The 12,795-nt window shown below is 45.5% G+C and overlaps 1 long non-coding RNA gene across 2 annotated transcripts in view; it reads left to right on the top strand.

Annotated features, from left to right (window-relative positions):
• The window catches only part of LOC306642266, a 40,567-nt gene extending 29,880 nt beyond the window's left edge, over window positions 1-10,687 (top strand). Inside the window, exons 3-4 of one of the 2 annotated variants that reach the window (XR_013758451.1) lie at window positions 2,149-2,269; window positions 4,028-10,687. This is a non-coding gene — a long non-coding RNA (uncharacterized lncRNA). Of the gene's footprint in view, window positions 1-2,148 lie in introns of both variants that reach the window. The other variant, XR_013758452.1, reaches the window with a different exon arrangement.
• The last annotated feature ends 2,108 nt before the right edge of the window (window positions 10,688-12,795 follow it).

The following is a 12,795-nucleotide window of genomic DNA, read 5'->3' as shown; positions in this document are numbered from 1 at the left end:
TGGAGGGAAGACGGCCTTCTGCAGATGGTGCCCTCTACTGGCCATCGGCAGAAATTTCAGAATTTCAGCACCACACTTTCAAGAAGTCTAACTGGCGGGTGTCTTAATCATCTCCACCAGCACTTTTTAGGGCTTAGTGCCCGCCCCGCGCTAACTGCTTTATGAGCACAATCCTGTTCAATTCTTTTTTCTTTTTCTTTTTCTTTCTTTTTCATGGTACGGGGGATTGAACCCAAGGGTGTTCTACCACTAAATTACATCCAAGCCCTTTTAATTTTGAGATCCAGTCTCATTTAGTTGCTGGCCTTATGGACTGGCCTTGAACTTGTGATCCTCCTGCATCAGTCTCCCAAGTACCTGGGATCACAGACATATGCCTCCATGCCCAGTGATCCTGATTCTTTCTCACAACAATCATGGGATAAGAAAGCTGAGCCTTAGGCAGTTTAAAGGCAGGTCCTTTGCCACTGGATCATCTAGAATTGTAAAGTCAGAGAGGTGAAAGTGGCCATGTTATCCAGGCCCACCAAGGCCAAGGATAAGCAAAAATTAATTCTGCAATTAAACACCATACTCCAGGGTCTTAATGATTCAATTTGGACGTGTGTCCTAGTCTCTAGCTTAAATCCAGCAGTATCTCAAGTGCATGTCCTTTGGGGTAACATGGGTCTTAAAAATTCATATTACTTATCATAAGCATCTAATATTGGCCCCTGTGGGTTCAAATACTGGAAGTCAGGCTGATTCATCTTTTCCTCTCTTGCCCTATACTCAAATCCCATCAGGAAAACCTGTCAGCATTTCCTTCAAAATACAACCAGAATCCAGCTTCTTCTAGCCACTTTGACTATTACCATTTTGGTCTAAGGCACCATCATTGCTCATTTATTTCACTGTGACAACTTCCTAACTGGTCTCTCTGCACAGTCTATTCAGAGCACAGTAACCAGAGTGAGCCTCTTGGAACATCATTTGGATTGTGTCCCTCTCTCCATCTCATTCAAGGTAAAAACCAAATGGTCCACTGGTCTACAGAGTCCCTACAAAATTTGGCCTCTCTCACTCTCTGTACTACTTTTCTTCCCTTCAGTTACTCTTTGCTCCCTCTCTTCCAATCCCCTGGGCCTCCTTTGAGTTCCTGGAACATACAGGTCAAGCTCTACCTCTGAGCTTTGCCCTGATTGATCCCTCTGGCTAAAATGTTCTTTCCTCAAATATCCTTGTTCCCTCATCTCCTTCAAACTTCTGCTTAAATGCCATCTTCTTGGTGAGTTCTACCCTGACTACCCTTCCTAAAATGACAGCTTCCACCTCTCATTCCCTATTTTTCTTTTCTCCACAGCATTTTCTCATTTTCTAATATGTTAGTGCTCTTTGCAAAGTTTATTGTTTGCCTCCCTCCATGAGAACGAACTCCCTGATAGCACAGTTTTTAGTCTGGTTCGGACATTTCTTATTTCCTACCATCTGGGAATGGGCCTGGCATGTTGTCAGTACTTCGCACGTCCTTGTTAAATACAAAAATGGGCTTGTAGCTCAATGGCAGAGCATTTGACCCTGGGTTCAATTCCCAGCACCACACACACACACACACACACACACACACACACACACGCACATACACACTGCACAAATGATGGGCTGCTCCCTTGTGCCAGTTGGTGGTAGGTATGGTAAACAACTGCCCTGGTTTGCCAAGTACTAACCTAGTTTTAGCATTGAAAATTTAGCATCCTGGAAAACCCCTTAGTCCCAGGTTGGTCATCTGTGTGACTGGCAGGCACAGCATCAAGAAGGAACAGCTACTTTCAGAATATGGGAGGCTGGATGAGGTGCCCATCTTCACCTACTTGTTGAGAGCATGGGGTGGGGGTGAGAGAATGGTTCCATCTCAGAAAGAGCCTTTTGAGTTATTGAAATTGCAGCTTATTATGAGGAAGAAAGTGAGTTTCTATTTCCCTGTAAGTGGCACAGGAGTAGAAAAATGATAGTGTAATGATGTTCCAGTGGAACAATTATTTTCCTGAGATGGAGCAATGTAAAGTATCACCTTGGTTGTGCTCTGCTCTCTTATCCCACCCACTCTGGCCTAGTTTAGTAACCAATAAATCTTCCAGCCTCCGTGACCTGTGGCTGCTGTCTCTGCAGAAACTCATGGATGAACTGGTCTTCATCTGCCCAACCAGTCCTGCTGCTTCTCCTAACTGTGGTGTAGACTGGTGAATCCAGGCCAGTGCCAAGAGCAGAAGTGAAAGGAGACTGAGGCAAGGTGAGAAAGGGCCGCTGAAAGCTGGATGGTAACCTTGAGCAAGAGATGAAGGCCTGCAGTGGATCCAGACAGGGCTGTGGTGGAGAAATGGGGAGAGGAACAAGGACCAGAGGAGCTTTGCAGGCAGCTTGGTAGGGTTGTTTGGGGAAGAAAGCAATTAAGAGGATCGGTTAGAACTCCAGGATAAGCAGGGGGCATGGAGGGCCTCCTCTGTGCAGCTTCTGTGGGGGATGTGGGAGATCTCTCTGTTATTATCATCTTCTCACTACTGAATCTGTTTGGTCCCCGAGTCCACCTGTCTCAGTCCGCTTGGGCTGCAACAACCAAAGACCACAGACTGGGTGGCTTGACCAAAAGTTATTTCTCACAGTTCTGGAGACTGGGTTTAAGGTCAAGGTCCCAGATGAGGCATTGGGTTCTTGCTGCCAGATAGCCTCCTTCTCAGAGAGTGAACTCTGGTGTCTCTCTCTTCTTATGAGGGCACCAGCTCTATTAGATTAAGGCCCTATTCTTATGGCCACATTTAACTTTTATCACTTCTTCATGGGACCTATTGATACTGGTCTTGGAAATCAGAATCAGGTCCTTCCTTGTTCCTTTGGTGTTGAAGATTAAGCACCTGAGAATCATCAAGGCAAGTGTTGAAAAACAAGTTTTATTTAAAAGAGAGAGAGAGAGAGAGAGAGAGAGAGAGAGAGAGAGAGAGAGAGAGAGAGAGAGAGAGAGAGAGAGAGAAAGAGAGAGAAAGAGGCTTCTCCAGATAGAAGGGATGGTAGAGTAGGGTATCCATGGGAGTAGGTGTGTCTTACCTTTTTGTGGATCCCAGGTTTCCTCTCCCTCCCACCTGCCTATGTGCCTAAAGGCAGGAAAAGAGCAGTCCAGGGGTAATCATTAGAAACTCCTTTTGTTGGGAGGAGCGATTCCCAGATTCCCCCAAGCATTAGTAACCCAGTACCTTTTCTTTGAAAATTAATCAGTTAGCCCTCATCTTTCCGATCAGATCATTTACTATCTACACTGACCACCTGTCTTTTGCCCCTGTCTCACTATCTACTAATATATGAATTTTAGGAGGACATGCACCTTTAGGCTGTAACACTATTGCTGTATATTGAGTTTGGGTTCCCCCCAAATTAATATGTTGAATTCCTAAACCACAATGTGATGGCATAAGGCTGACGGGTTCTTCATAGGTTATCAGGTTATGAGAGTGGAGCCCTTGCCCTATAAAACAGTCCCAACAAAACTCCCTCATTCCAGTTATGATGAATAAGGAAGTCAACCCTAACTAGACACTGAATCTGCCTTCACCTTGACCTTGGGACTTCCTGACCTCCAGAACTGTAAGAAACAAATTGCTTTTCTTGAAGCCACTCAGTTTGTGGCATTATTACAAACGGACTAAGACAACTGTCTAATTGGAATCCTTCTTTCTTGGGCTTCCTTTTCCCTGCTGGGTCCAGAGATTTTGCCTGAGACTAGCTCCCTTTGAACCTGAGGATGGTCTTTTCCCCAGGTATTTAAATCAGTGATTCTCAAAGTATGGTCCTTGGACAGGTAGCATCATTGTCACCTGGAAATTAGTTACAAATACAAATTCTCAGCCCCTACCCCAGGCATCCTGAATCAGGGACTTGGGGGTTGGAGTCCAGCAATATGGGTTTCAGTAATTTCTCTAGATGATTATGTTGCAGAGTCTGAGAACAACTTCTTCAATGAAGGAATCCATCCACTGAGAATTGCAGTTTTGTTTTCAAGCTTTAGCATCACCAGGAGAGTTGATTAACACAGTGCTGGGCACTACCTCCAGAGTTTTTCTTTCTGGAAGTCTGGACTGAGGACTCAAACTCTGCATTTCTAGCAAGTTTGCAGGTGATGAGATTTTTCTGGTTCAGAAACCATTGCCTTAAATGAAATCTTTTGTCATTTTTTTCCTGAAAAATTGCCCTTCTGACCAGGGCAGGACCTCACTCTGGACCCACTTCCAAAGTGTACTGTTTCCTTCACCTGGATCTGACTGCTTCTTGCCTCCTGAAGTTCTTTTGCCTTGGGTTATTATTACTCAGTACCCACTGTCTAGCACTAATGGAGGAGGGATGCCTGCCACTTTCTGGCCAGAGCCTGCCAAAGCATCTGCAGCATCTCAATTCAGTCTCAAACTGGAGGAGGGGAATGGGCCCATGTGATCAAGTATCAGGACTGCTTCTCTGTCCCTGACCAGGCTTCTGTTGCTGTCTGTATTTCTGGGCAAAGCAGGACTCTATTCAGTACACTTGAGCCCAGCATCTGATCTCAATCCTGTTCCCTCCCTGCTGGTGGAACATTGTCTTCTCTGTGCTTTTATCTCCTTTCAAGTACCTGGATTCTCCTTAGCCCCAGCTCTCACACATCACTGGATCCTGGTTTTAATTTTTGCAGCTGAAGCTGGATGCTTGTCATCAGAGTGTTTTAGAGTCTTGTGATTGCCAAACTTCACTGATTCCCTTTTCCTGTGTCCCTAAATTTTCAAATATGACCTGCTGGGAGGCAAGTCCCTGCCACTGTAGTTGTCCACTTGTGACCTCCCTCTTAGGTGCATCCTGAGGGCCTGGGTTGCCAGCTCCAGTTAATCCTTCCAACCAGCCTGCATCTGCTGGCTGGACAAACCTCAGTACCAGCATCAGCCTCAACCCTCATAGCTAACCCAACCCAGAGGGCAGTTCTGGCCCCATGCACTTCCACCTCTTAGACTTCCTCCTATCCAGCTGTTATGCTTCTTCTAGGCTGGACCATGTAGTGGAATATGACAGGTCCCAGGTTGTTTCTGGGGTGATGCTGGCACTTAGAGACTCAGTGTTGCTAAATTCCACATTTCTTTGGCCATCAAAAGATGAGCTAAATTGTTGACTAGATTGCCAAGTCCTTAGGATAAAAGACAGGTGGTGGGTTTTATTGCATTGTTATAAATTAAAGAGGGTCCTTCAGCAATTGTTGGCTGGGAATGAGGGAGATGGAGAACCCTGTAGTTTTTGTCCTAATTTGTTTGGTTTGGGGCTGGACCCCAAGCCCAGGAACCACAGTAATTAGCCCAGCTGCAGAGTTGGGCAAATGTAGCACATGGCTGTCACTGCTAAAAAGGACTGGATTGGCACTAGAGCCATTGGCTCGAACAAGGGCTTTTGTCAGCTTGGGGGCTGTGATTACAGTGGTGGATGTGGAGGAGGCCGGGGCATTGGTTTCCAAACCTCCCCCTCCGCACTCCCTCACCCACCCCTTCTGGCTTGTGGAGCTGTCCCATTGCTGAGTTCAGGGATGGAGGTTAGGGAGGAGGCCTTTGGATTAGGAGGTCAGAGGACAGCGAGGGTGGAGATGACCCAGACTGTGAGTGGCATGGAGTTTCATTTGATGCAGAGGTTGGGATTTGGTGCTCACAGAGCAGGGAAGAGCAGAGGAGAGGGAGCATGGCAGCCACATGCAGATGGAAGTTTTGCATAGGCCTAGAGCTCTGGGAAAAGAGCATCTGCAATTTGCCAGGCCAACCAGAAAATTAAAAAGATGGCTGGCTCAACATGCGTGTTGAAGCTCTGAGTGGGAGTGAATTGGCAAAAGTCAGATGTTGGAGAGACTGGGTCTATGGAGAGAGACTGTGTGTCAACCAGTGACAGAGATGGGACGGGGTCATCCACCCATTGTGGGACTGATCAGTTTCATTGGGAAGTGTATTTGCAAGGTCTGTCAATAGAGCTACAAGCTGTCATGGCAAGGGGGACATACACACTGGGATACTCCCTATTCTCTCATGGAGGCTCCTGGGCCTCCAGAAGAGTCATTCTTATCATGGTTTTCCTCCTCTCTTCCCAAACCCTACTTGAGATGTTCTATCCTCAGCTTAATAGTGCGATCAGCTGGCAACTTCGGGTACTTCATGTCTGTAGGGTCCAGAACCTGGGACATTTTGCTGACTCTAGTTCTTTGCTTTCCATTGTAGAAGCAAACATTGGTAGGAGGGAATCTGGTCGGGCATCAGGAAAGAACTCTTACTTGTAACAGTAGGTGAGGACTGGGGAAAAAATGACTCAGAGACTCAACAGTCTCTGAACTGGTGTCAGAAAGTCCAATGGTGTTGAACTGATTGCTGGCTCTGGGGAGGTTGGTGAGGAGTCCACCAACATGAGACATTTGGATTCTCTGAGGAGAATGAAGGCAGATGCCTTCTTCAGAGCTGGAGACTCTCTGGTTGCTATTTTCTTCCTTCTCTGAGACTGTCTTCTCTGTAGCATCCACATAGCACCATTATGAGTAGGGTGGGAGGAGACACCGGGCCTCCACCTATTTTGGAACAAATGCCCCTCTACCATTCCCATATAGAGATCTGTGGGACACACTTCATTCCTCTTCCTGTCAGCAAGACTGGAGAAAGCTGCTCATTCCCAAACTCATGGGAAATAGCAGCCATTGACTTTTGTCTTTCCAAAGAATCTGAATGGATTGAGGAAGAGACATGGCAAGGCTAAAATCCCCAGATCCTGAGAGAGCTCTGGGGAAAGAGCAACTGCATAGTGAAGGATGAAGAGAGAAGTGGACCTGAGAGTTGAAACAGGACTCAAACACTGGGCTCTTGGGCTATAGCTCAAATCCAAGGTTTGGGTTTGGTATACAAAAGGTTTGGAGGGATATTTTACCTCAGATTCGTTCCCTTGTAGGTGGGCTGCAGATCAGCAGGATACAGATTCTGCTCTGTGGGTGGGATGGGATCAATGTCTTTGGCTCATACAATTTCATCCTTATGATCTGCAACCTCCCTTGTGAACTTTGTTGTATTGGTTCCATCTCTATTTCTTCTCTATAAGGGACTATGAGAGAACAGCAGCAATATTGTCATACTTTGGAAGTTGAGTGTCTCCCAAGGGTCTATATATTCAAGACTTGGTCCCCAAGGTGGCACTGTTGGGAGGTGATGGGACCTTTGGAGGTGGGGCTTAGCGGGAGGAAATTAAATCATTGGGGATGTACCCTTGAAGGGGATTGTGGAACCCTTGTTCCTTCCTTTCCTTTTTCTTTCTGGCAGTGAGGTAAGTGGTTGTGCTCTACCATGAGCTCTCACCATGGTGTGTTGCCTCTCTACAGGTCCAAAGCAATGGGAACAATTAATCATGGACTCTGGAAACTCCCAAACTGTGAGCCAAAACAAACCTTTTCTCTTTATAAGTTGATTATCTCAGGTATCTATTATAGTGACAGAAAGCTAACACAGATGTCCGTTTTATTCATTGTTGTATCCTCTGGGCCTAAAACATGATAGGAACTCAGTGATGTTCGTTAAATGAGTTTGCCCATGAGGTATCACTGCTGGGAACCCAGGTGGCTACTGTGGGCTCTTCTATTTGGTTTCTTTCTATTTTCATATCTCCTCTTTTACTACTGTCCTGATTTTTTTTTAAATTATTTTCTTTATTTCATTTCCATAGACATGGCCTGGTTCCTGGTTGTCCTTAACCATATGGGCAGAAGTATTTATAGTACATATTCACAACAGGGATCTCCCAAAAGGCCCAATTTCAGTATGAAAATATGCAACCAGAGAGTCAATGTATTCCTTCCATGGACCTTTCCAGAATTCCAACCCCTTCTCTCCCAAGCATTCTCAAAGGACTGAGTCAGACTTCTCCACAAGGCAGCTGAGCAGGCCCAGAATAAGACCTGACTTGATGTGTGGTCACTCTGACTGTATATCATATCCCATGTTCTTACCAGACTTGCTGATTCTTAAAATTCCTTTATGAGAGTAGAAACCTTTCCAAGCCACTAAGAGAAATAATCTTTATTTTCCTAATGTGACTGACTGTGGATATTGCAACTCTGCTCCCAGAAGATGTATCAATCAAGGTAGCACTATGAGACAGTACAGATGCCTAGAGGCAAGTGCCTTTGGTATATGAGGCTAATTTGTGGCACAGAATATAGCTGTAGAATTTTTGAAAAGATGGGATCAGTGAGGTAGCAGGGACAAATGTCAGAATTTCACCAGTGATTTGGTCAAAAAGTCAACTTTCTAGAGAAAATATGGGACTCAGTATAATCATCCTATCTGTCTACACCTTCATGTTGACATCTGCTGCCATGGATAGTAGTAACCCACGTGGATAATGTATGAGTCAGAGATTCTGCAAGATTCTCTTCCATCTGAGGAGTTTATCCCACGTATTGGCCTCCAGCCTGCAATGATCCTTACATGAACCTGGCTTGCCCACACATGCTCCCTTACTTTGCATCTCTGAGAGCAACCCCACTGTGGTAGGCAGCCTTTAAGATGGCCCCCAGTGTTTTCCACCTTTTGGTATTCACTTAATTGTCTCCCTTTCAGTATGGGTGGGCTTATTGATTTGCTTCTGTTGAACAGAATATGACAGAAGTGGTGGCATGTCACTTTTGAGATTAAGTTATAGACTATGGTGCCTAGCTTGGGTGTTTTCTACAAGTTTGTGTTCTCACTTTCTGTTTCTTCTTTTCTCCCATTCTCCAATCACCAGCAACCATGATCGAGGAGCCCCAAGCAACCTACAGGGGAGCCTGTGTAATGAGGGTTAAGATCTTTACGGTAATCAGTTGAGTGAGTTCAGGTGCAGATTCTCTCTCTCACCCAGACCTCAGCCCACCCCACACAGGAGCATCCACCTCAGATATGCCTAGTTTCCTGTCTCTAAACAGCGAGGTAGTAAATCTTTGTGGTTTCAAACCACTGAGCTCGGGGGTAATTTGTTTTGCAGCAATGGATAACTAATACACCCCAATATCACCAAGTTTTTATCTCTGGAGCTTTTTGGACACCTCCCTTTCTCCACTACCCTACTAACTGAACTCAGCTTCCTGACTACCCACTTCCCCAATCCCCTAACTTCTTGTTTTGGCTCTATATCTTTAGCTTCTCCTCTAGTTGCTTTGATTGAAGGTCAGGCCTTGGACTTATCATACGGTTTTGACCTTGGTACCTCTCCAAACACAATGATGGGCATCTAACTTTTGACTTCATAGCTTATAATGTTGTGTAAGAAACCACCTCTTGAACCCTACCCTGGGTCTTTCAGCTGCCCCAGGTCTGACCCAGAAGCAAGATCAGAAAACAAACTGACTTACTAGAGCAAGAAAACTTAACCAGATCCTCTGGCAAGACTTTCAGTGAAAGCTGAAACAACCTTCTTATCATGAGAAAATTCATTGCATTTCACCCTTCTCCCCATTCTTCTGGTGTGCCTATCAATCAGGGCTTTCCTGCATTTGTTAGCTGATGGATGGCAAGTGGTGGGTCCATTTCTTTGTAAAAACAAGATGCCATTTTCAAATATTATTCTTTCCTCTCTCTTCCTCCCACCCCTGACTCACTTAAAAGCTTTCATTCTTTATGTTCAGTCAGCATTTCATTCATTATTATCATTATTTTTGGAATGCAGACATTAAAATGATCTGGTCTGGATTCTGTTACTGGGCTCTGGTGACTTAGGGTAAACAATCCATGGAACTGGGAGAGTATTTAGCTACATTTCTTAAGTCATCCAGTCTCATCATAGTTCAGGCCTTGGAATAAATCAGAGCCAACCCATGGTTGGGCAGTAGAACTGGAATTCAATCCCTGTTCACTGTATTACCAATGGATACTGATGACTCAAATTAAATTCAATGCTTCTAGCAACCTAGCATCTTGCCTAGGATGGAAATTGGACATGACAGTCCTCATATATTGTCACTAAGGAAACATTATACCAATAGATCAAAATACTTGGTGACAAGAAGAGAAGTGATTTGCACATTAGGAGATGTATGGTGAAGGTGATCTGAAAGCATGAGCTGATATCGTGAAGGCCCACTGAGGACCTGTGTGGCCATTCTGCCCACTGTCCCTGCAGGATTTCATCTATGACCATCCTCCAGTCATCATCTCTGACCTGATAATTCAAAACTCATCTCCCAAGTCATGAACCCATCAGTTGGGTAGCTCACTGGACACCTGACTTTGAATACCCTTCAGAAACAGAGTTCCTCATGTCCAAAATTGAACTTGCTATCTTTTAGCCAAAGCTGACCCTTATCTTCTGTTTCTGATCTACTGGAATCTCTCCACTTTGCTTAAGCCAAAAAACTGGTGTTCAATGTAGCTCCTACTTCTCCCTCACACTGGACTTGAGGTCGGTCACTGAACTTGGTTGTTTCTATCTCTTGCCTGTCTCTGGAAGAGGCACTCCCCTAGTCCCCATTTCCATTCTCCCACTTTCTTGTATGACTCCACTGGCTGCTGGCTACCAAAGTGGTCTGAGGCCAGTTTACTCCACACCTGTCAGAGGGATGAGCACAAAAAGAAGTTCTGACCACACCCCGTGGCTAAAGTGCCTACACTGTGATCATGGCCAGCAAGGGTCTGCCTAATCTGATCTGACCCTGCTTTCCTCTCCAGACTTATAATTATTTTCATGACACACCTTGAGTTGTTTGTTTCAGGTGCAACAAGTTACTGACAGCTACTTTCTCATGCCTTTGCATGCATTACTTTCTTGCCAGGATCTCTCTTCCCCTTTTCTCATGGCTTTGTCTCTGTCCTTGCAAACTCAGTGCAGATGCCATCTACTCTGAGAGATCTTCTCTACCCTCAAGTCTGGGATGGGCATTCCCTGGGGGTTACTGCAGTCCCTGTTCTTGCTTGGCCATCACAAGTACTTGCTTGCCTCCTTGGGATATGGGACAGCCATGGTATCTAGTGCCCCAGACAGTGTTAGACTCCCAGGAAGGGATGTAGAAAGATGTGACTGCTCAGTAATAGAATGCTGAAAGTCTGGGGCTAGGGGTGTAGCTCAGTGGCAGAAAACTTGCCTAGCATGGGTTTCATTCCCAACACTGAGAAAAAAAAAATTCCTGAAATCTACTAAGGGGAAGTTTTCTGCCTGCTAGGTATGGATGTGTAACAAACACCTCCTGCACACCCAAATCATCCAGCATGGCTAATTCCAGCTTGTGTAATGGAATGAGAGCTGAACTTAGGTTCTGAGGACACAGGTTTGAATCCCAGTTCTGGCTCTTATTAGGAGACATTACTGGACATGGAAGACTCCGTTTTCTCAACGGTGGAGCAGGGAGCATAGCCTGCACCATACAGGGTTGGTGTGTGACAGTGTTTGTCTCTGAATGGCTGATGAGGATGCAGTTGCCCCCATTGCTCCCACAGAAGCCTGTACCAGGGCAATGAACTTGTGCTTTCAAGAGTGAGGCTGACAGAGCAGACTCGATAAGGGCCTTGGTTGTCGGATATGATAATAATAGTCTCATTTATTAATATAAAAGCCCGCTAATAGAGGCGGCACTTTTAATTAGCCAACACGGCCACGATATTAATTTTTATCCAGAGTTATTTAAGTCCAGGAGCCTTCCTCCCCTCTTCTGTTAGCACTTAGCTGGAGGGCGATTGAGAACATTTGTAATTGGATTTCTGTGCAGGACTTAATTATAAGGAGACAATAAAGCCCCTGAAATGCAGCAGGTTCTACCCTGCTAACTATTATTTTCCAGAGACATGCTCAGGCCAATGAATGCACAGATTTATCTAAATTATAATTTTTAAACTTAACAAAGCTTTACCTCTTCTTCCCCCCAGGCCGGAGAGGAATCTGCCGGGAGTACAGCTTTGCAGGGAGGAAGGCACAGAGGTGGAATTCCTCATTCCTGTAATCAAGTCTTTCACTCCATGGGCCACTGAGCGGCTTCCCCAGGCCCCTTGGGATCTCGGAAGTGTATTTTCTTCCCTTGGCCAAATGGCTTATTAATAGAATTGGCTTATTTATATCTCACCCAGAAAAATCCCAAAGTGATACAGCAACAGGGAGATATCGAGCCAATTAGTTGTTGGGCTTGTTGTCATGGGGGGAAATCTAGTTATTAATTTACTGCCCTTCACCAGTGGCGGAATCGATTCAGAGGAAACCAGAAGAAAAAGAGAAGAGAGCCGTGTGTCTCAGACCACCTGAGAAAACTCAAAGAGACAAGGCTAAGCCATTTATAGCTGCATTAGAGCTGTCTGAGCTTAGGAGAGCGGGGAGCCTTAAGGCTGCCTCTGTGGTCAATGGGGGCCACTGTGGACCCCAACAATTACAGAACATCTACAGTGGGCCCGAATGGTAACAGACTTCATTGTGTTTGGTTCTCACAAGCACTCACCCACTTCACAGATAAAACTGGCTTTTCATTCATTCATTCACTCATTCATTCATTCATTCATTCATTCATTCATTCATTCATTCAATATTTGTTGAATACTCTCTAAGCCAGGCTCTGGAGAAACAGTGGTAGACAAGAAAGAACCTGTCCCCCTGGAACATAATTTCTAGTTCAGCAGACTTGCCCAGGCTCATCAGCTGGATTCATGCTCGACAGGAGCCTAGGTGGGTTCTGACCGTGCGTGGTCTGGAGAAGGGCTTCTCTTTTCATGGGTGCTAGGCCCTGCGGGTGGTGTGGCCCTCTACAAAGCACACTCTGGGGGCATCCATCCTCCTGACTGCATCCCAGAG

The sequence above is a fragment of the Sciurus vulgaris genome, assembly GCF_902686455.1.
Source record: "Sciurus vulgaris genome assembly, chromosome: 12".
NCBI classification, from domain to species: domain Eukaryota; kingdom Metazoa; phylum Chordata; class Mammalia; order Rodentia; family Sciuridae; genus Sciurus; species Sciurus vulgaris.
The sequence above is the reverse complement of the archived record's forward strand: the minus strand, read 5'-3'. Positions and strand labels throughout refer to the sequence as shown.